Source organism: Protopterus annectens, chromosome 1.part0 (assembly GCF_019279795.1).
Source record: "Protopterus annectens isolate FY-2018-M chromosome 1.part0, PAN1.0, whole genome shotgun sequence".
In the NCBI taxonomy this organism is placed as follows: Eukaryota; Metazoa; Chordata; order Ceratodontiformes; family Protopteridae; genus Protopterus; species Protopterus annectens.
In genome coordinates this window covers 994,973,995-995,000,403 of record NC_056725.1, presented here as the reverse complement: position 1 = coordinate 995,000,403, position 26,409 = coordinate 994,973,995, and positions in this window count along the sequence as shown.

Genomic DNA, 26,409 nt, shown 5'->3' with positions numbered 1-26,409 from the left:
AATACTGATCAGAGATGCCTTCCCTTTTTGGGATTTTGCTCTATCATGTAGTAGCTTCCTCCTTCTATTGTATAGTTTGTTTATGGCTGGGGTCCACCAGACAGGACGTCTGCCTTTGGAGGATTGGGTCTTTGTTTTATTTGGGATTGCATGATCCATGCATTCCTGAAGGGGTTCATAGAATGCGTTTATAAAGGATTCTGAGGTTTGGGCCATATTTTCCACAGGCCCAGGGGCTTTTAAGGATTCCACCTCAATTTTGAGGAGTGTGAAATTTGCTTTAGAGAAGTTTTTCACTTTGGTTTTCTGGGCAGGGGGTGGGGTTGGGATGTGAAAATCCAGTGAGATTAGTTTATGGTCTGATCTTACCAGTGAGGGATACACTTCTGGTCTGGAGCATAGAGTCCCCATGTTGGTGATGATCAGGTCCAGTATGTTTTCCCCTCTTGTGGGAGTGGTAACAAGTTGTTCCATAGCATTTGAGTTTATAAATTTTAGGAACCTTTGGGCTATGGTGTTGGAGCTAGAGTAATGCTCCCAGTCTATGTATGGGTAGTTGAAGTCGCCCAATATAATGGTGTTTGGAGAGACCTTCATATTTTCCAGTGTTCTCAGGAAGGCTGAGTGGGGTTCCTGGGTTTGGGAGGGTGGCCTGTAGCAGGCTATAAACTGGAAGGCAGTTTTACCCACTGTTAGTTGTACATGGATAGTCTCTGATGCTTCATGCTGTGCCACCAACCTGGAGGTGTGGGTATCTTTGATGAATATTGATACTCCCCCTCCTTTTGTGGTTTGGTCCAAGTTTTGGGGCCGAAAAGCATGGTATGAGGTATAACCTGGTAGTGCTGGGGTGCTCACGGGAGCCTTGAACCAGGTTTCTGTTACTGCACAGATATCGATGTTCTCCATGCTAAGGAGAGTTTCGAGTGCATGCATCTTGAGGTTTATACTTCTGGTGTTGAGTAGCATTACTCTTAGTTTCTTATCCCGTGTGATACCTATGGAGGTGGGTTTGTCTTTTGAGCCTTGCCTAAAAAGGCACTATGGGGGTAGCAAGAGCCTTTGCCAATATCTGAAAGCCCAGGGGTGACAGTTGCAAGCCGTCCCTAGCGTAGCATCGTGGCTTGTTGAGCATGTCATCCCAGGCTGACAGGCATTGGATCCCCTTTGAATGACACCAATACTTAAGCCAATTGTTGAAATTGATTATCTTGTCTTCATATTGTGGCATCTTTCTTGATGAGGGTAAGATGCTGCTCAAGGTCAAGGTCATACCGGCCTGGGCTACATGCTCAGACAGCTCCTCTATGTCTCTTTTCATGTAGTCCAGGGAGGTACGTCTCAGGTCATTCACACCAGCATGGACAATGACTGAGTCATATTTGTACCTGCCTTGGAGTGACCTGAGTGCATGCGTTATGTGGCGGATCCTAGTGCCCAACAGGCAACTCACCATGACCTTCTCTTTGTTCAGCCTGGTGAGCGGGACGTCAGTGTGCCTGACGATAGAGTCACCTATTACAAGTGTATCAGGTGTGTTGTTTAGCCTTAAGGGCTGTGACTGTTCGGCACACTGGCTTTGTGAGCTATGTGTTGCACTTGTTTTGTTTTGAGGTAGTGGTTGCTTGGGTGTCTGCTTTGCAGGTCTCTGCTGCTTAGGCAGATTTTTATTTAGAGCCTCCGAATATGTTTTTGTGTGTTTATGTGTTTGGTTTGCTGTCGTGGTAGGTCTATGTGAGACTGGAATTGTAGTGAGTGTGGTTTCCTTCTCCTCCTGACTGGTTACGCCAGTACTGAGTTGAGAGAGCTTAGCCTCCAGTTTGGCTATATGGTTGCATCTCTTACATGTGTTGGAATTTGTTGGGAGGAGGAGAGGGTTGTCTGTGTACATGAGGCAGTTGTAACATTGCCTCAAGATTCCCAGATTCACCAGCTGGACCAGAGAGGAGACTGACAACTGACCGTTGGACATGCTAGAATAGTATTGGGAATTCCTTTATAATTGAAAAAAAGGGCCAATGGTGAACAAGGTACTCAAGGGGAGTTTGTGAGGGTGTAGTGCTTTTAATTTTTTAGTGCTGACTTAGTGAGCAAGTGCCAGGTAACTTAAATGCAATGTGTTACAGGTAACTTAAATGCAAAAATGGAAAGCAGTAACTTTCTTTCAAGTGAAACAAGGAAATAAGTACAGTAAGCAATGCAGATATCACTAGGGATCCACAGAAGTGCTGAAAAGCCGCGTTTTAGGTGGAATTAGCGTTTCAGGGAAATAAGCAAACAAACAACAAGCATACAAACAAAGCTAGATTCAGCAGGCCTGGATCTAGTCTATGCTACAGCAAACAAGGTGTACCAATTTCAGTAAGAAACAGTTCAAATATGCAGGCACTTTAAGCCTTTAACCAGAAATTCCCAGCTCAGAAGGGCAGAGTCCAGCCTCTCCTCCCACAAGAGTGCAGACCACGAACCTTCTTAATGTAAAATAACTGGCCTGAAGCCCAAGTGCTTAAACCAGAACTAATACACTTTTAGAATAACAGACACTGAGCTCTCAATCAGCAGTTCCCAACTTAGAAGGATGTAAGATACCTGTCCTGCCACCACAGTGCAGGCCACAAACCTTCTTAATGTAAAACAACTGGTCTGAAGCCCAAGTGCTTAATCCAAAAGACTTAGAATGATAGCTACACTTTAATCAAGTTACTACCAAGCAGTAATAAATTCAATTGAATACTTTAAAGAATGCCTGGATTAGTGTTCAAGTTATACAAACAAAGCTAGATTCAGCAGGTCTGGATGTAGTCTATGCTACAACAAACAAGGTGTACCAATTTCAGTAAGAAGCAGTTAAAATATGCAGGCACTATAAGCCTATAGCCAGAAATTCCCAGCTCAGAAGGGCAGAGTCCAGCCTCTCCTTCCACAAGAGTGTAGACCACAAACTCTCTTAATGTAAAATAACTGGCCTGAAACCCAAGTGCTTAAACCAGAATTAATACACTTTTAGAATTACAGACACTGAGCCCTCAATCAGCAGTTCCCAACTTAGAAGGATATAAGCTACCTGTTCTGCCACTACAGTGCAGACCATAAACCTTCTTAATGTAAAACAACTGGTCTGAAGCCCAAGTGCTTAAACTAAAAGGCTTAGAATGAGTTACACCAAGCAGTAATAAATATAATTGAGTACTTTTAAGATGATGCAAAAGCAAAATAAAGTAGGAAGAAATACAAATACAGTAAAAGCAGATACCTTTTTTTTTTTTTTTTTTTTTTAAGTGGAAAGAGAGAAAGGAGTAGCAGAAACTAAGCTGATTGGCCTTCTCAAATGTTCTCCTTGTACTGGGTAGAATGAGGTAATGACACTAGACCGGGAGGAGGGTCCCAGATCAAATTTACACTAGGGGCGGGCAACTGCAAAGCCACCAACTATAAAAACACTATACCAACAGGGAGGCAGGGTGTGAAACAAACTGCAGAAATGTTTCTCACAGCTGAAAAGCAGCAGTGAGCCTTTAAATGAAAGTTTTAAACAGCTAAAGGAGCCTCTAGAAAAAAGAGTTTAACTGCAACAAGTTATCAGAAACAAACAACCCAACAGATGCTTAATAAAAGTGGACAATTTCCAGTTAATATCTAACACACAGTGGCTTACATCTGCACAGTTGACAGGTATGGCCCACTGCCCACAGGGATAAACACTATTGTCCATAGCTGTTGTTCAGCAGTGCATCATCACAGCAACTCCTGCTGGCACATATACATCATTCCACATCATCTATCCCATTATTATAGACCAAGTACTACATTCAATTACATGCATATATGTTTCACATACCTGTTGTAGGATTGATCTCCTTTGAATACAGTTTGATGTGTCCTCTTAGTTATGTCGGGATGTTTATAGGTTCACTTGGTGAACAACTTTTTTTTTTTTTACTGGAAGTTTTTTTTTTCTTTCTCTCTTTCTCTCTCTGTCTCTCTCCACTAGAGGGATTGAGCTGCTTTGCGTAGATTGCAGCATGGATTTTGTAGGTGATGCACATGATCAGGTGATGGCCTGTGCACCAATCAGTGTCCACCACTTGCTACTTGCATGCAGCCAGCTGTGTAGTACTTCCAATTACCACTGTCATGGCAACCCACTACTACAAATTACTAAATCATGTGAGTGTTGTCCCTTTACCTTTCCAGTATGGAAGACATCAATCCTGTGTGTGGGCAGCAGTGTTACAGACAGCAGGTAGCAACACCTCTTACAACTGGACTTGCAGACACAGGCCATCTACATATTTATATAATGTTCCAGACCTACAGACAATGTGAGTAGTGTTTTTATATGCATTGTATACCACTAGTTTTACAGGGTTTGTGTGTACATACTAATTTAGCATGGAATGCAGTCTGTCTGCATAGCTGTCAACTGTGGTCCTATCCACATGATGGCTAGAGGATTGGCTGTTATGTTTTGTCTGCTCACCACACAGGTCTTGTCTCAGATATATCACTGTCATTCTGTCTGTTGAGTGCTATCAAGACATGGCTACATCCATTTGTGTTTCTGACTTCATATTCCTGAATAAGGGTATGTTGCAACCAATCCTGTAACACCAGCAACCTTCTCAGTGTATAACAACAATACTGCAAATATGGCCCTGTGTTCCAGCCTCTGTTCTCCATCTATATACTAGGCTTTGTCCATATGTCATGCAGTAAGAGGTTGTTAAGTAGTGGCCTATCATTATGTTGTGCTGGAATTCCTGCTATCATTCCAGTGATGTGGTGGACCCAAATACATATTGTGGGGTAGGGTCCATAGATATGTGGGCTATAGCTGGACAGAACATGCGTGTCCTTGTACAGTCCAGAGGTCAGTGTATGTAACACTGTTATATGCCCTTGTAAGTCATTCTATGAAGGAGGGGTATGCACCATATATAACCTAAGCTGTTACAACATGTGAGGGATATCAGTAGTAAGACACCTTAAGGTATATGGCTGCACATTTTCATACATTTCACCTTATTGGTGGGATAGTGCTTATTGTCTTACAGACAGTTCTGTTTGTCAGTGTGATAGTGATGTTTTAAGTTAAGCATTGTTATGTAACAGATACATCTTCATTGTGATAGCTTAATTCTTTTCCCCCTAGAGGTTGTGTACAGAGTGTAATTGGAGGCTGCTGAACTACATCTGCATTACTTACTGTTGATTGATTCTTATCTTCTGAGCCAGTGTTTCTTTACTGTTGTACCACATGAAGGCCATGTATGTGTATTTACATATATATGTATATACATACATACATACATATATATATATATATGTATATATATATATATATATATATATATATATATATATATATATATATATATATATATATATATATATATATATATATATATATATATACACACACAGATATATTTATATATATATATATATATATATATATATATATGTGTGTGTGTGTGTGTGTGTGTGTGTGTGTGTGTGTGTGTGTGTGTGTGTGTGTGTGTGTGTGTGTGTATATACATACATATATATATATATATGTGTGTGTGTGTGTGTGTGTGTGTGTGTGTGTGTGTGTGTGTGTGTGTGTGAGTGTGTGTATCTGCATATGTGTGTATATGTATCATTGGAATGTTTACTGCTTCTGCATTATACATTCCCTATGGTAGACAGACTGTTCTGATGATATCTTATTGATACCATCCTGACATCGCACAGGTGAAATGGATTACTGTTAAGTTCTTGTGGCTATGTTGTGTAAAGTCCTGGGTATGAGACTTGCAAGTGTTGGTATTGTGTTGCAAGGCAGATCTGTTTGGCTGTGGAGGAGGGGATGATATCAATAATTACAAGAGGTACTTAAACTGGGCCCCCTCACCCCCATTAACGGTGCCTTTCAACATATATGTATTGTGTTCTTATACATATATATATATATATATATATATATATATATATATATATATATATATATATATGTGTGTGTGTGTGTATATACATTTTATATATATATATATATATATATATATATATATATATATATATATATATATATATATATATATATATATATATATATATATATCGCATATATATGTAGATATATATATATATATATATATATATATATATATATATATATATATATATATATATATATATATATATATATATATATATATATATATATATATATATATATATATATATATATATATATATATACATATATATATATATATATATATATATATACATACATATATATATAGAAATAAAACTCCAGCAATAGCAACCATGCGACAGTTGAAATAAAACTCCAGCAATAGCAACCATGCGACAGTTCAAATAAAACTCCAGCAATAGCAAAATAGCAACCATGCGACAGTTCACATATCGATAGATATAGACATATATATATGTATATATATATATATATATATATATATATATATATATATATATATATATATATATATATATATATATATGTATATTCTTCATATATAAATACATTTCCTCTACTGTTGAATGACTGTGCTGGATGATATGTTTGAGAAAACATAAGATTTCTATATATCTGACATGGCTTAGTGGTAAATTACTTTGGCTATGGTGTGCAGGATCCTGGGTTCAAGACTTGCAAAGGCTGATTATTTTGTTGCTGGCCAGAACAAGGGGTGTTGGATACAGAGTGATTAAGGCACTTTTAACCAGTTGCAAGTGGGTTTGCGCAAGTTTACTTGACGGTAAGCAATGCTAACTTCCTGTGAAATATTCTTTACTCAGTTAGCCTCTAAATTGCTTATCCTGTGTAGGCATTGCTTATCCACACGCAAACAGGACTAAACCCATTTACTGCTGCTTAAAAGTGCTTACTCCCGCTTACCCCGCTCTAATTTCTTTAAAAGAAAAGAAAAATGGGTAATAGGAAAGTGGTGAAAAAGGGGCACAAAGAGGGAAAGACGGTAGGGAAAATAGCTAGGGATGCGCAGGACTGGTTTAGGGAAGGTCCATAGCTGCCCATTTCTTTTACAGCAACAACTGTGCATATAGACTGATTTGGAGGTAGATTTGGACACTCAAACCCCTGGAAGAGGGGTGAGGAAATAATATGTTGTGAAGCCAGTTGGACCAGATTACGTGTCCAGTGGATACGTGTGTGAAATGGACAGCTTTGTATGGGGCGACATTTATTTTGGGAACAGATTGCCCTTTTTTTCTTTTTTTAAGGTGAGAGTGGGATGTTGCGGATGGATAGTAGGTATATTTGGGGAGGTAGTTTGGGTAGGATGACAGACAAGACAGACAAGACAGCTTACCAAGGCGGTATATGACACATGTGGGGAGTAAAAACTTTGGATGGGGAGGGTTGTTTGGAAGTCAGAAACCCATGAGCCCCCAAATGGAAACAGTGGAACTAAGGTCCCCACCCATGGGATTTCACCACTGCACCTTCATGGCCCCAAAGTTGGCTGTGCTGTGGGCTGGGTTGGAGGGGCAGACTGACCCTCTAAATGAGCCATGAGGCCCTCAAGCTGGCGTAGCTGATCTCCAAACTCCCTGTGGAGCTCGCTACACATTAGACCCCAGACCTGCTGACGGGTGACAGTTTCCTGTCTGCGTCCACCCCTGGGGGGGCTAGCCCCATTCCCTGAGGTGGTTCCACCCAATGGTTGTGCAGGACCAGCAGACAAGGAGGTCCTGGGGTGGGTCCCTGATGTGCTGGTGCCTGGTGCCACGGCTAGATGAGGTGGAAGAGGTGGGTCCGCTGGGACAGGCCTTCCCAAATGTGCTATGTTGTTGCAATTTTAAAATATATGTGGGTTAGTAATATTCAGCATATTTCAGGATTAGGCATACCAGCATGGATAGATATTTCCATTAACCAAAACACCAGATATGGAACAGTTGCATAGCAAACAGAATGCATGCATATATGGAACCACAGTGGCCATTACAACAGCATGCAGGTTACATTGATGGCCGCATGCCACCAATGTGGGAATATTTCAACGTGACACATGCATAGAAACACATTTCAATATTTATCAAACAAGAGGACATATGTCCCAACAGTAGATTTAATTGTACACATACCCATTGAGTTGTGTATTTAGATTATTGTTGCAGATATGGTGGGGGGGGGGGAGAGATGTCCATTAACAGCTTGTATATCTCTGTAGTTCTCACTAATTTCTTAGTTACTGTGTAATCTGTACCCTACAGGTATTATTACACTACCCTATGGCCTTAGTTTGGACAGTGGTATGTTTGTAGACAACTATATATGTGAACTGGCAAGAAAATGTGGGGAGACATACAGTTAATCATGAATTTACCTGGTATACCTGTGGAGGTATTGTTTGTTAACACTACCTGACTGTTTCTATGCATATTCCCAGATTCCAGACTGATGTTATGCACATACCTCTTAAAATTTATTGCACACTTCTCCATTTTGGACGTGGAACAACACAGTAAAAACGTCGCCATGTATTTCAAAACGCATATTATACAATATCTATATATAACAAAAAGCCATGTCGCAGGACAATCCTTAAAGGAGATAAAGGGAGAGAGGTTAGGAAAGAAAGAAATGAAAGAGATGTTTAAGATAAGAGATATCCTAGAGAACAAGTAAGATGGAGGCATAGAAGAAATATTTAGAGAAACAATGAATTTTAGAGACCTTACAGAAGAAATGAAGTTTAGAACATTTTTTACTTGATGTAAAAATTTAGTTGCAAATTGAGAAGCAATGTATGACAGTTTGAAAGGGTACTTTAGATAGTAGTAACCTGCCTTTGAAGTTGAAAAATTTGGAAGTTATAACTTATAAAAGCCTTCACACAATTGGTATATAAAGAAATATGAAGACAGACAGAGTATCCTATCCAATCTGACACTGGTTAGAAACACCAAACCAAGACAATCAAGTGAAATCAATATATGACAATTAAACACTATAACCTGTAATTGACACAACAGTCTAACACAGTCATTTGTTAACTATAATTTTCTTTTAAATTTAAGCTAAAAAAATGTATTTACACTAATATGTACTTTAGTTTGTAAACCCTACTACAAAGGATAAATATTACAAAATGTAACAGGAGGATGATTAGGGCTACCAATTAGGGAAACAATACGAAGGAAGGAAGAGGATCATTGAACAGACACAAAAAGATTCAGTAGGTACAGAGACCACAATAGTCCTCATAAGTTCAATGTGTCTGGTACCAGTCATTCCTTTAAGTTCTGTGCATCTCAATGTGTGGATGTTAGATTCAAGGTGGATCATTAGATTAAAGGTTAAGGTCCGATAAAACAAGATGGATGATAAAAACAATTAAGAAAAACCACCAATAAAGTAGAAGAAACATGAGTAAAAGCCATTCCCACTAACTGTGTTCTAAAGAGGTTATTTAGGTAATTAGATCTCTCCTAGTATGGTAAAGAGATCATTTCATCTGTTCTAGTAGATACATGGATTAAGACATATTGTAGATATTCATATACCATATTGTAGATGAGTCATATGCTTTCAACATTTGTCATAAGAAATTATCATATTTGAACATATTTTACATAGAATAAAGTACTGTTTATAAAACTTATAAAAAGATATAATGATTATAAATAAAATTTAACCTTTCCCTCCTTTTTCATATATGATTTATTCCTACTTTCCATTCCATATTCCTAATAGTTCCTATTTTTCATTTTGTATTATTTTCCAATTAACATTTCTAGTTTTATATAATTTATAAATAATAATCATAGGATGTTACAATTATAATGTGCAGTCAACCATTTATTGTCCACCTGTGCTAATTAAGTCATTTCAATTATTATTGAGTCAATTATTATAATATATATTTGTTTGTTTTCCATATAGACATTTTGTTTTTTTTATTATTTTACATTCTTCGTTGTCACATTGTGAATTCGTTTCACATCCTGAAATGTGTTGATGAGTTTCTAGTCTACGAACTACACTAATGATGGCAATCCTTGAAAGACATGAATGGATGCTCCTCATGTACTTATGCCTTTTTTAATGCCTTTTGCAATTTTATTTTTTTGAATATGTGAATTTTTTAAATGGTAATGAAAGCCGTTGCACGTAACAGTTTTTTTTTTTTTGAAAATTCAGAATGTATAATTAAATACTTTGTACTGGAATGCTTTGTTGTGCTGTGATTTTAAAAGTTTTTAAAAGTAATAAGAAAATAAGTAATTTTGAAAAACTTTTGTTTTTTGAATTTGATTTATAAAACTAATGATTTAAGTATTAACCACTAGTAATTGTTGACTGTTGTTGTTGACTGTTCTCGACTCTCTGGATAGTTCACTAAAGGAAAAAATGAAAACATCACTTTGTCAATAAATATGTATATTACAATTACAAGCAGTTTGGGTTATACTAACCAAGTCTTAAATTTTTTTTTATATACTGCCTGAAAGTTCAGTTCAGAGGATTTTCTAAGCACTAGATGATGATAGTAAAAATGACAAGGCTCTAGAGGATATACTCAATTGTTTAATAATATATAATGTATGTTTGGGCGATGCATTTTTTATGTATGTTTTTATGTATGTTTTTTATGCTGAACAAGGTAACATTCATTGGAACTGGGACATATTTTGACAATTGCCCTCATAATCCTTTTGCGAGTTGCTACAATGACAGGCCTGTTTTCATATACATTTTCTGAATATTTACAGGTCTGACATTCAGTTATATGTCATTAAAAGCTGCCTACATTTCAGAGATCATCACACTGATTTGCCAGGAGGACAGGGTAACAGACAGTGGATATGGGCCAAATATCTGGACATTCCGAACAAATCTGTACCATTGAGGGGTATGATTATGCATACAACTTACTTCCCCTCTCAGGATTCGAACCATGGCTGTGTCTGCTAAAAATAAAACAGTGTACCTCACAGTTCAGTGTGCTATTTAGATATTGCAGTGTATCTCTTCACTGTTTTCTGTCTATAAGTCTCCCATGGTTTTACAATCAGACCTTGTAATTACAACAGTCGTATACAGGGATTCCTAGACAGTTTTATTATGTAGCACAGTGTGGGTGACAGCGATGAGTAATACATTATTATTTAGAGAAATCACAACACTAACAATGCCATACAATACCAGACTAAACAGACCAGTCCAGGATTTCAATATTTTATTTCCAGGCACAGTTTTCTTATCTGACAGACCTGTGGACAGAATATTTCTTAACACTACCTCAATGTTGACACATATTACCAGATTCCACATTATTATTATGCACATATGTCTCACTCTGTTACTGCACACACTCTGGTCATAGCTTCACAACATGGGGATAGTGATGGGACATAATTTGTGTATTACTCTCTTAACATTTTGGTGAGTTGCTAGAGTGACAGGTTTGTTCTTATAGATATAGTTCTGATGGTTATGATGTCTGACAATCAGTTGTATGTCATTATTTGCTGCCTAAGCTTCTGGGATCATCCCACTGATTTGCCAGGGGGACAGGGTGACAGGCAATAAAATTAAGCCAATCATCTAACCTTTCTGACAAAATCTGTACAGTTGAGGGGTATGATTATGCATACAGCTTACTACCAGTCCCAGGATTCGAACCATGGCTGTGTGTGATAAAATTACAGCAATTTACTTCACAGTTGAGTGTGCTATTTAGATTTTGTTGTGTATCTCTTCACTGTTTTCTGTTCAAGTCTCCCTCAGTTGTACAATATGAACTTGTGATTACAACAGTCATATACAGACATTCCTACACATTTTATTTATGTAGCACAGTGTGGGTAACAGTGCTTAATACAACAGTACTATTAAGAGAATGTGACACTACATTAACATATGATACCAGAGTAAACACAAGCAGTCCAGGAGTTAGATCTTTATTGCCAGGCTGTTACCCTTTTATTTACATACAACCTATATGAGACTCTTCCTGCCATATTGTCTGGTTTATTCAGTACATCCTATACATAAAACAGATTTTATACTGGCAATTAACTTTCTACTACTTTTATATTTATTTCTTATGACAGTTCATGCAAGATTATTACTAACCTGCCTCATAATGCAGCCTTTTCAGCCTACATTCATGTGCTTCCTGATTCACAGCCCACTCCACTGCCGAAGGCGAATATTTAGCCATACCTATCCTTAATATACATGAAATAGGCAATTATTAAACAGTTAGTAGAATAAGTACTTACACACTGCTGGGACATCACCCTGCCTAGATTATTGGATCCACTGATCCAAGAGCTCCCTCTTCCTCCTTTTCAGGTCAGCATAGTGATGCCTGACCTGCTCACCTGTTCAAGCGATGCCAGTGGCACTGGTGAAGTCTCTTTATATTGGGAACCCTAGCACTGGTCCTGCAGCAGTCTCCATTCATGGTCTTTTACCAGGAGTCCTGCCATGACCTTAGAATCCTGGATGCCCCAGCACTGCACTTGGAAGCGAGATCCTTCCCCAACACTGGCCATTGTGCCTACAGAAGGAAGCTGCAACCAGTTATGAGATGTATTCCCGCCTCTGGGGTTTAAATAGGGCTGATTTCCTGCACTTTGTTGTAATTGGACTGTTTTGAAAATGCTAAGCTATGGGCAAACCTGCTTACCTATGGTTGCTATTGCTTAAAGGGGCATACCAATGGGAAAATCTATTTAGCTCAGCTATGCATTGCTTACACATGGTAAGCAGAGGTGTGCAATGCTTAGCATTGCTTATTTTAAAATTTGCACACTATTTGCTGTTTGGCATTGATTTATTATTCATTTACATGTTAAATATTTGTTTAGTATCTGTGATTCATGTGTACGTACACTGTATGGGGTACTTGTGTTTATCGCGGGATTTCACCACTTTATTACAATGACACCTCACATTGGGACTTAATGCAGTACTCCAGTTCACAAATATATGTTATTTAATAGGTTATACAGCAAAAAAAATGTTCATAAATTGCTTTCACATGGAAAATGGAATTTACTACAGTGTGGATCGAAGTGGGAATGACTGCTCACAAAGCGAATGCTCTAACCACTACACTATAGCAGTACTGCTTCAACTGAATGTATCTTGCTATTTACCTTCTTTTGCTATTTAAGCTAGAGTATGTGTAGCTAAGCAATGGGCAAACCCACGCAGCTATGGATAAATTTAATCAGTTTGATAAAAGAAATTTCTAGTGCTACTTTCTCTAAGAAGAGACAGGTTTCACTTATTGCTGTGGACTTCTGAGTGCATCTGCACATTTGACAGAAATCCTGGCATGTTTCTTTTGCTATGAGCATAGGGTTTTCCTGGAAAGTGGGGCTTTAAACTTTGCAATGGCTGTGCGTATGTTTTGTCCTGCAACATGTCATGTTTGTACACTAACAGTCCCACTTTGGACATTTGAAGAGGTGGCAACCCCCTATGAGCATTCTCACTCATTGTAATTGCCGAACATCAATTCTTGAGTGCAGGGACATGTATATTGTGAGAGCTCTACTCGAAGACACACCCCCTGCACTCATCCATGCTCTGTGTCAGTTTAGGACTTCATAACTAAGCATGGCACGCTGCCGTGCTGCTCTTAAACAATCGTTTCCATGCAGGAATAAGCTATTCCTGCATGGAAGTTTACTGAATCCAGGGGGGTGATTATATTCCTCTATCCTGTCTATAGAACTGTTCTTCCTTCAGCTGATACCTCATTCTTCCTAAGTCTTACTGCACTATATCAGGATAACTCCTTTTGCTTGAAGTAATAGGTATCCATCAGCTTATCTGTTTGAAAGATGTTTTATTTTTCAATATATATTATATCAAGATGTTATCCTCAGGCTGTACTTAGACAAATGCATCCCAAAAAACATTGCACTTATATTTATGCCTATTAGCTTACCAGCTGTTATATTACAAAGGCAATTTTCTAGTAGAATGCAGGTTATTGACCTCAGATTTTGTTCTTTATTTGTATCTTATACAATGATTGCAATATCTGCTCTCTGAGTTGATGCGATTTATTGACCTCTGTTTGCTGTAGGATAGAACTGTGAAAAATCCATGCTATCAGATTATCTCTTCACTGTACAGCTGACAATATCTTGTTTTTTTCTGTATTACTCATAACTTCTGTCTTAACTTCATGTTCAATGACTGTCTTCTATTAAGACTGAAGTACCTTTTGATTGTGTAATACATCACCAAATAAATATAAATAATAAAAAATAAATAATAACTGTGAGCAGAATAGTCACTTCTATTATATCCTGACCTATTTCTGGTCTCATTTTGCAATGACTATCAAACTTACTCTATAATAGAACACATATGTTAATTAAAATATGTGCAACATGAACTGAATCTTAATTTTCATCTTTCATTCATTAAAATAAACAAGTCTTCAGATTCTAATATTACTGGGAAACATTACGAGACACTTTTCTTTAGCATCAGATTGTTTGCATATAAAATTCTCAGCAACTTCTGATTAGGATTCCCATGATTTTACCTCTAGAGCATTTATTTATTTGCCTGTATGTTATTTTGTTTTCTTGTTTGTAGGACATCATATTATCTTTTCCTTGAAAATTTCATTTATTTAATAAACCCTGCTTTAGGTTCTCCATCTAATACTGTTTTTGGTTGCAATAGATATTTAAGCACATGGCTTCTAATAAAATTTTGTTGTGCAGTAAGTGATTTCTCTCATTGTTGCCAGGGGCAAAATTATCAAGCCTGTTTCCAGTTTCTGTTTTAGAATTTTATCCTCCTTTTCTTTGCCTTTCAGACTATCAGTCTTCTTCCAAATAGGACGTAAAGCAGATACATTTGTTTAGACTCCAAATCTCTCTAGTATCGATAAATTGTATATTTATTGTGTCACATTTGCAGCACTTCTCTTTAACCACATGTTCTAGCTCAGAATGCCAAAGGAAAAGATTAATGTTTTTATAGTCGACTGGAATAAAAAGGATGACATTGGAAGTGTGTTTGTGTGTGGAGATGGGGGGGGGGGTAAATGAGTAAACATAACCTGAAGTCGTAAGTAAACAATCTGTTTATTTTCTTTTTCGATATGTACTGTATGCACTGACTCATACTGTTGTTGCATATGTTCTCTTTTTCATAAATCTAATTGGACATCATTGACCATAACTGCACTTTAGGGCAAAACAGTAGCAATTCCCTCACATCTTAAAATGCCAGGTTTTGTCTTTTATTTTTAGAGTTTGTACATTTAGATCAAAAATAGATGCAGTGTTCTTTCTTGTCACATCTGAAAATATTTGACTTTAGTACATTTAAAAATATGAAACACATTTGCTTTATTCGTTTATTTGACAAATGTAGAAGAGAATCTGGACCCCTTTTAATCTTTTTTGGGGGGCACTTAAGAGTTAACATAGAAACCTAATGTGGACAGTGAGGAATCTCTTAACACAGTTTAGTTGAACACAATGGTCTCCTTTATGAGGGTAAGATAGAGCTGCTGATTCTGAAAAGACAGAAGTGCTAGACATGCTGAAATTTGACAAGATCTGCAGATTAATTAGCTAGTGTTCCTAATGATTATATGAAAAGCAAAGGTTATAGTTCATATTCCCAAATCAGCCTGTTGACAGGTTATGTTATACCTGGTGAAGTAAATAATTATATCATGTAAGAAAAAACAATAATAAAACAGTTCCACATACACATTCAGAAGGAGCAAAACTTGGCACTATTTCACATACTAAAAATGACTTTATATGAAGTGGAAAACAGTATAAATGGTACTTAGATGTTGGATATTTTGGATGCAGTTCTACATTGTAATATGATACACTAAACAGACTGCCATTAGGTGAACCTCAACCAGTGTCACCATTCAATACATTACAGGATGTTAACTTGACTTACCTGCTGGGAATTATGTAGCTATTGTTTTATGCATGTAAAACTTAAATCCTTACATAGATTTAGAAATTCTTTCTTTTTTACTCAAATATTTTTTTATTTTGATTTAAAACATAATATTGTTTGTTTACAATTAATAAATATTAAACTATATACAATATTTACATTTAGCCTAACAAATAGATTAAGATAGCAACAGATATATGTAAAAACAATGATGATAGATTATATTTAAATTATCAAGAAGAGTCTGATTCCAGTTGCAAGGTGTCAATCAATGTCCAAACTTTTCTCCATGGGTCATTAACTAACAGCTATGGGGTGTTAACTTGGGATGGAGTCTCAGTTCTTTAGTTTTGATCTCCATTAATACTGACTTCTTCAGTAGACATAAAAATTCCTCTATGGTGGGTGCTGTGTTGGATTTCCATCTTCTGGTTATACATTTTCTAGCTATTGCTAGTATAGTCCATATTAAATACAAATCCACTGCCTTCAAGTGAGGATTATTGATTACATTCAGTAAAAGTAGAGATTTTGTCAAAATAAATGTATCTATATAAAGAGCTTGTAAACAATTATTAATCTCATTCCAATATGTTCTAATATTAACACAGTCATAAAAAACATGAGACCAGTCTGAGTTTGTTGATTCTTGGCATCTCCAGCATACATTATTACTTGAGGTGTTTATCTTTGAAATTTTCTCAGGTGTTAATAAGGATCTATGTAGATATTTCCATTGAAATATTATCCAATATTGCGAATGGGATGTTAATTTAACTGAGAGAAGATATTTGTCTACCTTCTATTGATAGGGAGTCTGTATACCTTTAGTTAAATATTGCCAATAGGATACTTTAGGAGCTATTCTATAAGCAGTTAATATATTATATAAGTATGAAAATTCATTTTTTGTATTAGTGTTGTTATAGATAATTTCAAACAACCAGTATATAAATTTAGGGGTACTTTTAAATGATGAATTGTTTACTATTCTACATAGATCCATAGAATATGTTAAAACACTCTGCAACATTAGCCAATTATTAGTTGTTAACCCATAGGCTGAGACTAAGTGTTGTGTTTCCAAACTTTTTTTTTATACAATGAAACTAGCATATTAAGTTCTTATTTCCCCATGAAGTAAAAATCTCTCTATGTACTTTATCAGGGGAATTTCTTGTAATACTGAATGGAGTTAATAATGCAAACCAAAGTTTTATATCTATATTCATATTGACAAATTTCCTAAAGGTGTCAAAAATGGTTTATTAGGTTTAATTTGGTTGGTTTTGCTATATTATATTGTAGCTTTATACTCAAATAGTACCACATTCTATTATTTTTATCTGTAACTATAAGATTTTTTTATAAAGCATTTTCATCCCTTAATATTATGGAATATAACCATTTCCAATTAGAAGAATATTTAGGCTATACCCAATATATCACAATTTTAAGTGTAGAAGCCCTTATGTATGTTTCAATGTCTGGAAATTTTAACCCCCCTTTTTCCCCAATGTCTAATATGATGAGAATATGCCACTCTATTGTTTTTGGATAGCATAAGAACTTTAAGAATATTGATGTAATTTCTTTATGAAATCTTTTTCTGGTAATAATATAAGAGCCTGGGCTACATATATTACTTTAGGTAGTAAGACCATTTCTATCAAATGCAGTCTATCTTCAAATGTTATAAACATATTGTTCCATTTATTTAGCAATACTTTAATTGATTCTATAATGTTTGTATAATTGGTATTTAGAATCTCTACAATATTCATACACAATACAATCCCCAAATAGTCCAAGGTTGGAACTTGCTTACCAATAATATGACTTACAGATACTTGTACCTCATGCTTTTTATTTAACAACAGGAACTTTGATTTTGATTTATTAAAGTAGAGACCTGAGAGTTTTTGAAAGTTTCCTATTAGTAAGTCTACTTTATCCAATACTTCTTTAGAGTCAGGTAAAGTGAGAAGCACCTAATCAGCAAACAACATTATTTTGGAACTATATTGATCATATACATCTATCCCTCTTATTTTTTAATTGCTATCTATTAGAATTGCAAGAATTTCTATAGTGAATGCAAACTAGACAGGTAACGTGGGAGATCCTTATCTAGTGCCTTTAGTGATCTGTATGGCTTTAGAGGTAAAGGGGCCTATTTTAACAAATGCTAAGTTATTCTCATAAACTTTCTTTATAAATGTGATAAAAGAGAGAAGAAAATTAAATATATTCAAAACTTTAACTAGATAATTCCAGTTTAAAGAATCAAAGGCCTTTTCTATATCTGAACCAACTGCCAATGCTTCTTGATTTTCTCTATTTAAATAATCAATTAATGTTAATAGCCTTTTGATATTATCCCATGTTTGTCTATCATATATAAAACCCATTTGATCTTTATTAATTATTTTGGACAGTGGGACTTTCATTTTATTAACTATAATTGACATACAGATTTTATAATCATTATTAAGCAAATATATTGGTCTATGAGAATTGTAATATTTTGGATCTTTATTTTCTTTTAAGATAGGGGTAATTAAAGAATATCCCCATGAAGGGGGAATTATTGCTAATGATTGGACTTCAAAAAAGGTTTTATGTAGGAGACAAGTTATAGAATTGGGAAATAATTTATACATTTCTATAATTAAACATCTATCCTTGGTGCTTTGTTAGATTTATTTTATTTAATCCTGTCTAAAATATATTTTTGTGTTATTGGTTTTTGCAACTCCAGCCTTAGCTCTTCATAGATTTTTTTTAAATGGTGGGGGTTATATTATGTAGGTTGCAAATTTCATTTATACTTATTTCACTTTTATGGTGTTCTGCATAATGATATTTAAAAGCATCTAAAATGCCACCAATGTCTGAGACAATTTTCCTTCTTCCTTCATGTAATATGCTACCAATATTATTAGTTTTTGACTGCATTTTAACTTTCATAGATAAATTTTGCAGATGTTTTGGAGAAGTAGAATAAGAATTTATTTTTAATCTTTCTATGGCTAAGTTAGTTTTCTGGGATACTATTTCATTATATTTTTTATTGGCTTCTTCTCTTTTCTTTTTGTTTTCTGACTCACATAAATTCTTATTAGATTTAAGTAAAACAAGTTGATTTTGTAATTCCTGTAATTCTGATTCCCATTCTTTAATTTTATTTTTGTACCAGCTGATAGTTTTACCATATATATATATATATATATATATATATATATATATATATATATATATATATATAAGCTTTTAATGGATCACATACCATACATATATTTGTTTCTGGTTTGTAATACATCTCTAGGAAAAACTGAAGTTCAGAAGTTAGCCAATGTTTAAATTCTTTGATTTTTGTAATGTATGAAGGAATCCTTGAAGTAATAACTAACAATTTAAACTGTGTGTGAATTTCCAATACCAGGGAGTTATGGTCTGAAAATGGACATGGCTGTATAGAAAAATTTAAAACTTTAGTATATAAATCTTGAGAGACATATATTTTATCAATTCTGGTTTGGGTTCTGTGTCTATTGAGCTTTATTTAGTTTTAGGTATCTCAATAAGTTAGATCTTTTGTTTGGGTTGTTTAAGCCATTAGTATTTATAGCCACCAAAGTCAGTTCCATGTCAGGATTTTTTTTTTGGGTTAAAAAACAACTATGTATTAATAAAATCCTAGATATGTAAAACTCTTCCTGTATAGTTAACTCTGTTAGTTAAGTAGCTCCTAATTATCTTAATCAGCATTTTTTTCATGAGGTTTAATAATAAACATTTTTTGTCAGGGATTTTAAAATTAGAAAAAAAAAGAATAAAAGCCTATTAACAAAACTTGCATATGTATAAATCTTAACCCACACTAAATATGGAATGAAGAACATTCCTAGTCTAACAGACAAAATAAATATGTTAGACTAACCTTCCTAACCACCTTCTTACTCTTTTTGAGCCCATAAAGCAATAAATATTAAAGGAGAAAAATGTATAAATTAAGTAACCAGTAATGTTTACTTTTCATCCATTCAGACATTAATTTCTCTTATAAATTAAATTAAATAAATCAACAACCTACAATTGTCATCAATGCCTTACTGATGTGAAGGTGACCATTCAAAAAATACAAGAAGCAGACAAGTACTTTATGAATTTAAGTTTCCAGATATAAGAATGTAAGCACGTATACGCTTGATTACTAGTATGACTTTATACATATTATTCATTCAGGCTTTATGCTAAGTAGTCGTGTTACTTAAATGCTGTATAATTAACTAAAATCATGAAACACATGGTCCAAGTTGTCTAAAGAAGTTCCTAGATTAATATAGCCTATCTCACAAATCTATACAATATGTGTGTTCCCTTTTCTTTTGTTTATTAATTATAATGAAATGCAATTACCCAGAATAAAAGTAAAAAGAACTGATTATACATAAACATGTGTAAACTAGATTTAGAAATTCTAAACACATTAATTAGAAAACAAACTATATAAGCAATATAGCTCATATTTATGATGAAGCTGTCCATTCTTTGAAATCAGCTTAAGATTAAAAATCTATATATTAGTAGTTTTGTGTTAGCAAACAGAGGCTGAGCTAAACTGTAGCCTATCAGGCTTCAGCAGTCATTCATATATTGAAATCTCCTAATGTGGTATTTAGTATCTAATTCAATGATGATAGTATGGATCTCTAATAGTTGTATACTTGAGTATGAGTAAATTACTAAAGATAAAGCTGGACATGCTACATGGATCACAGTAGAAAACATAGGCCTTTAAGGGGGCATAGACTGCTTCAGTTATGCTAGATTTCCTTACTTGGAAGAGAACATTGTGAATGAGTTATTTCTATAAATGTATCACCTGGTAAAGATGAAAGGCAAATTCAAAGTTTGTAAAGTTCAAGATCTAAAGGGAATGCAGCTACCCATATCTGTCATTAGTATGTAAGAACCAGGGGCACAGATGTTGTAAACAACATATGCTACATCTATCCACATGGCCAAGGAGACTTAGGGCCACAGCATGAAAGTTCCCTACAGTCACTTGTGGGATGACCTTACAAACTACCATCCTTTGTTCCCTGACAAGTGTGGCATGGCTCAATTCTTAGTCAGGTAGTAAGATATATGAAATACAGTAGGAGTGCAGAGTCTGTGGCCTGAGATAAGGTGAGAGGTGAATACTAAGGGCAGACTTGAAAAAAACACACATTTAAAACCAGCTGACAGACTGGGAGGGTTTATGGAAGTTATTTGAAATAATCATAATATGTATTTACGTTTTACATTATATGTTGGTCAAAACTTAATGTATTGATTTCCGTATGGATATTGCACATTTCTCTCTTTGGCTTATTTATTGTCTAATTCATTTGTTTTGATTCTGCACTGTACATAATTCTGTTTACTACAACATGCCATTACTTGATAATTTGATTTACTGTATTCTCTGGTCAGGCATTCAACTTATTCCACTCTGTGTGTGTTCCAGACACTACTCAACTCTAAAAAAAATGTTTTGTTTTACTCTGTTAATGCCAATAAAATAATGAGCTATTTATTAAAAGTAACAGATCTGAAACATTACCTATGTTGAATAAATATTGTGACATTAAGATCTTTTGGAAATGGGGAAGGAAAATAAGATAGCATTTTTTGCTGCTATCTGTACTAGCTATCATTTGCCATCTATCTTCTATGTTGCATTGACAATGTCATTCTTCCTTTTACAGCCTCCAGCAAGATGGTAATGTGATACTTTTAAACCTATGCATCCGAAATATCTAACACACAGTGATGCCACACGGATATTTGCAAAATTTTAGCTATACAGAAAAAACTATATCCTGTTTTGTACTCATATTACCTAAGTGAAATAAAGATAATGTTCTTAAAATTTCAATGAGAATAAGCCTTTGCCTGTTTAGCATAACTTACTGTTTTTTCACGAGGATGTAGAGTAACTGTGAGTATATACAGAGTCCATTACCTTTTTAGCTATGCATATGACAAAACATCCCAAATTTACTTTCCTGATAAGTTTAACCATACCATTAATGAGATGTCAGACAAATAAATACACCCCAGATATGGTTTACAAAGATATGTTTGAAGTGCAATCTACTGAAATCTCAGAATGAGATTCTTTAAAATCATTTGATGACACTGTTCAAAATATTACATTTGAGAAAATGAATATTTAAGGGAAAGTCCATCATGAATCTGAAATAAAGCAGCTTTTCTTCAACCATAACACACAAACAGAAATATTGGTATATTATTCTGTCAGCCTGAACTGGTAATATCAGTGTGAATGTCAATGACAGATTGAAAGAGATTTTATACACCTTTGGAAGTAAACATAAATGAATTAATTGTTATAGACTGACAACAAAATAAGACTATTTCTCAGTACAAACTCCACGGCAGATAGCTTCATTGTGAATTTCTGTAATTCAGCATCTTCTGCAAGGGTCATTTATCTCTGCAGCCTGGACTATTTCATATTACTTTCTTATACCAAGTTAGCTATATATAGAAGACTGAGACAGTCACAACACATTTGTCATATTGGAGTAATATACTGCTGCTTCTCTGAAGCTGAAAACATAAGGTTTTGAATAATATTCATCTGGTTTATTACTTTATTCAGGACATGTTTCCTCTTTAGGAAATTTCTGCTGTTTTAATGGTTATTCAGCTATATACATTCTGCATGTCAATAAAACACAAAAGAAGAAAATGCATGAAGCATATCCTTTGGCACACCATACAGAAATAATTCTTCTTCCTACTTGCGTATTTTTTTTTCTGAACATTTAAAGCCAATCTATCATATTACATTTCAATACTTTTTTCATATTCCCATGTAATAAATGTACATTTTTAGGGATATAAACTAATTAGTAGGTAAGGACTGGTGAACTATCATGTAATGTAACAGTTAAAAGCAAAAATAAATGGATTTCTTATATAAAATTTCATTAAAATAGTAAACAGTGATTCTAACACAGGATGTTATTTCAAAGGGAAAAGCAAATATGTATATTTACCTGGATAATTAGATTAATAAATAATGGAACTACAGAACAGTTTGATAAACTTTTTGAAAAAGAGTGACTGAATTATTTGTAGTTATTAAGAAATAAAAGGAAAGTCCACTATTTAGGAAAGGAAGAAAAATATAGTTACCTGCTTTAAGACAAACAAGCACTAGTGAAAAAGGACTGCTCATGAGTTAAGTGTATGTGCATGACAGACAAATGATTGCTTACCTTTGAGAAAAGATAATGATTTTTATCAGGCTGTCTGGGTTGCATCCATGAACTGTAATATATATAAACAAACACACACACACACACACACACACACACACACACACACACACACACACACACACACACACACACACACACAATAAAAGCAGACAAATATAAGGGAGAAGATGTGCAGTAACATGTAAATGTCTTTCATGAGTAAAAATGATAGACTTAGCAAAGAGCAAAACCATTTTGGGCTATGATGTGATTTTTATAATGTAACGTGAAATATGAAAATCCTACTGTGCATCTCTGAAATGAAGAGATACACAAGAATTCTATGGTTGGGGAATAGAGAGGTGGGTACCTATTAAAATATGGTTCTAAAAATATGTTCACAATATAAACGTAAAATAGCTAAAGCAGAAAAAGGACCCCCCCCCCATCAGTTGATCAAGTTTTCAGAAACTCAAAATTCATATGGTGAAGACCATATGATCACATTTTTGAAAACTTGAAACTTTTGAATGGAGATTGTGGTACAGCTAGGATCAGGAAATGTACCCTTTTCTTCACCGTACTGTGATCTAGGAGTTGGTATATAAAATTTGCAGGGAGTGTGGGGGGCACAGTCCCCCATATGGAGGGTGCAGGGGGGATTGGCCCCCTGCATAATCATAAAAAAGTAGACTTTTGTTTTTTTTTTTTTTTGATGTTCAAGTTTTCGGAAACTTGATCATATAGTCTCATCCATTTGAATTTCAAGTTTCTGAAACTCGATCATCTGACATAGATCCCAGAAAAAAGTACATTATGTTTATCACCATAGTAAAATGAATATTCTCAAGAATAGCATCTGTCCAAACCTTTTAGAGTATTGTTCTGCCTCATGTTGGACAACCTTCAAGCCCATCCACTTCATTACAATTTCATCCATTTAATTTCCTAATTATTGGAGAAAGAGCTGATCAGAGGAAGGAGTGGGCAAACAATCATCCAAGAACTCATCAACAGAATTTCCCTTTGAGGTCCTAACTTCAGTCAGGTAAATAATGAGACTTCCAGGTGCAAGGGTCTGTTGAGCCCTTTCTAAGTCTGCATATGCTCACTCACATTTACAATCATGATTGAGGCATGTCAGAATCAAGTTAATGTCACTGGCATTACAAATACACTACATGCCACTCATCTCTCTTTCCATTAGGTATTGGCATTGCTATAGTCTGGATTGTATTCCTCTATGTAGGATGGCTGAGCATGCATTGGCTACTCACTCCTACCCATGATCAACAACTCTTTGTTGTGCCCATATTGCCAGTGCATTGTGCATCATCTGGAGCACAGACAGGGCTTTGTTCTTCTGTGTAGTCATCAGCATATATTTCTTTCTATACTGCTGTCAAACAATGAATCTAAAGAAAAATCTAAAATTATTCTAAAGCACCATTTTCAGGTAGAAAATGACATATGCAAATGATGTCATCCCTATACATGTATAACAAATTATTAAATCTCTGTATCTATGCCTAGCTACATCTATATGTTTGTATAGTATATCTATAGCATCAAATCTGGTGTGTGTTTGCATATGCTCATCTTGAAATAAAATAATCAAAAAAAAGTTGACATGCAACTGGGCATAATCTGAGACATATTTTGAAGTATGCAACTAAAATAAACAATGTTTTTCTTCTTGCAATCCTCATGAGGAGGGGGCTGCTCCCCAGACCTCCAAATTTGCACAATACCAAGAAAAGAGTATGTTCCCTAATCCTGCTATTAAAGCGTTCTCATACAACTATCAATCAGCTGTTTTTGTCAACCAAAGTGTGTCAATGAAACAGGTGACTATACTGACAGTCAACAGATGTGGTACCTTCCAAAATTCTACAGTACCCTGCAGACCCTTAATGTGTGTAGAGCTATTTCAGTGGAATATAAGATGCCTTTGCATGTGGAGAAAAATGATCAATGATAGAATTCTGTGAAAAACACAACATATCTCTAAAGTCTCTAAAATTTACACAGCATATCTCTAAAGTCTCTACACTCAGGAGCAAGAAAGTATGTGATATATATGCATGTACAACAGAGTCGTATATCATTGGTGCAGAGGTAGCAGAGTAGTGAAGTGAAGGTGTGCTGGGTCCATAACCAAAATATTAGTGCATATATTCTCTGCTAAGCAAGTGGGAGGAAACTTTTAAAAATAGTCACGTTTTTGGGGGTATTATAGAGATCTGTACTTGGACGTCTGTTACTTTGCATGCATTTCTCTTATCTTCTAATCAAAAGTAAGCACTTCTGCTGAAGTTTGCAACTGATTGTAAACTGGTTGTTATACTCTAGTCCACTTCTGATTCACAGAAGATACAAAGCAAACTTACATGTTAATAGTTGTTGCTCTAAAACAGACTAAAACTAAATGATAAGGAATGTAATATTTTGTATTTAGAAAACCAATCAACTATGTAACTTATATTATAGAATACACATCACTACACTATTAATATATTTTGAGAAGCTTGGAACACAGGTACATAATGTCCTCTACGTTGATCATCATCTTGAAATAGTCAGCACAAAACCCTTCTGTCTGGTGCAGTTGATTATAAATATAATTTCCTCTAGATCTAAAGAAGTCCTTACTTCTCTAAATTCTGTATTTATCTGGCCCATCATTGAGTACAATGCCTCCTTTGGGATATATCTTACCAAACACAGAAAACAGTTGGAGAGATACCACATTTTACTGACAAGAAAGATTATAAGCCTAAACTTCCAGAGATAGCAAAAGAATGGTGGCCTTGGCAATGTATTCGTTGTCCTAAATGTTACTTACAGATGATTATTTTTGTCTTGCCTTCCAGGCCTTTGGAGATACAGCTGTCAAAGTCCTCTTATTTTTCCACAAGTCAAACAGTCCAGTGAACAGTTGAACCAGAAATCTGAAACTACTTTAAAAATAATCAAATCACAATGGAGAGTCAGGTTTGTCATGCAAAAACTACTCCTTCCCTAGAACAATCTTCATCTCCAGATCAAGCAATGTGACACACTATCTTACTTTAAGAAGGACTTAGTCAAATGTATGGGCATTACTGGCCTATCACTCATTGAAAAGGGGATGAGCACTGGCAAGGTGTAAATAGTCTTATTGGCAAATTGTCTTCT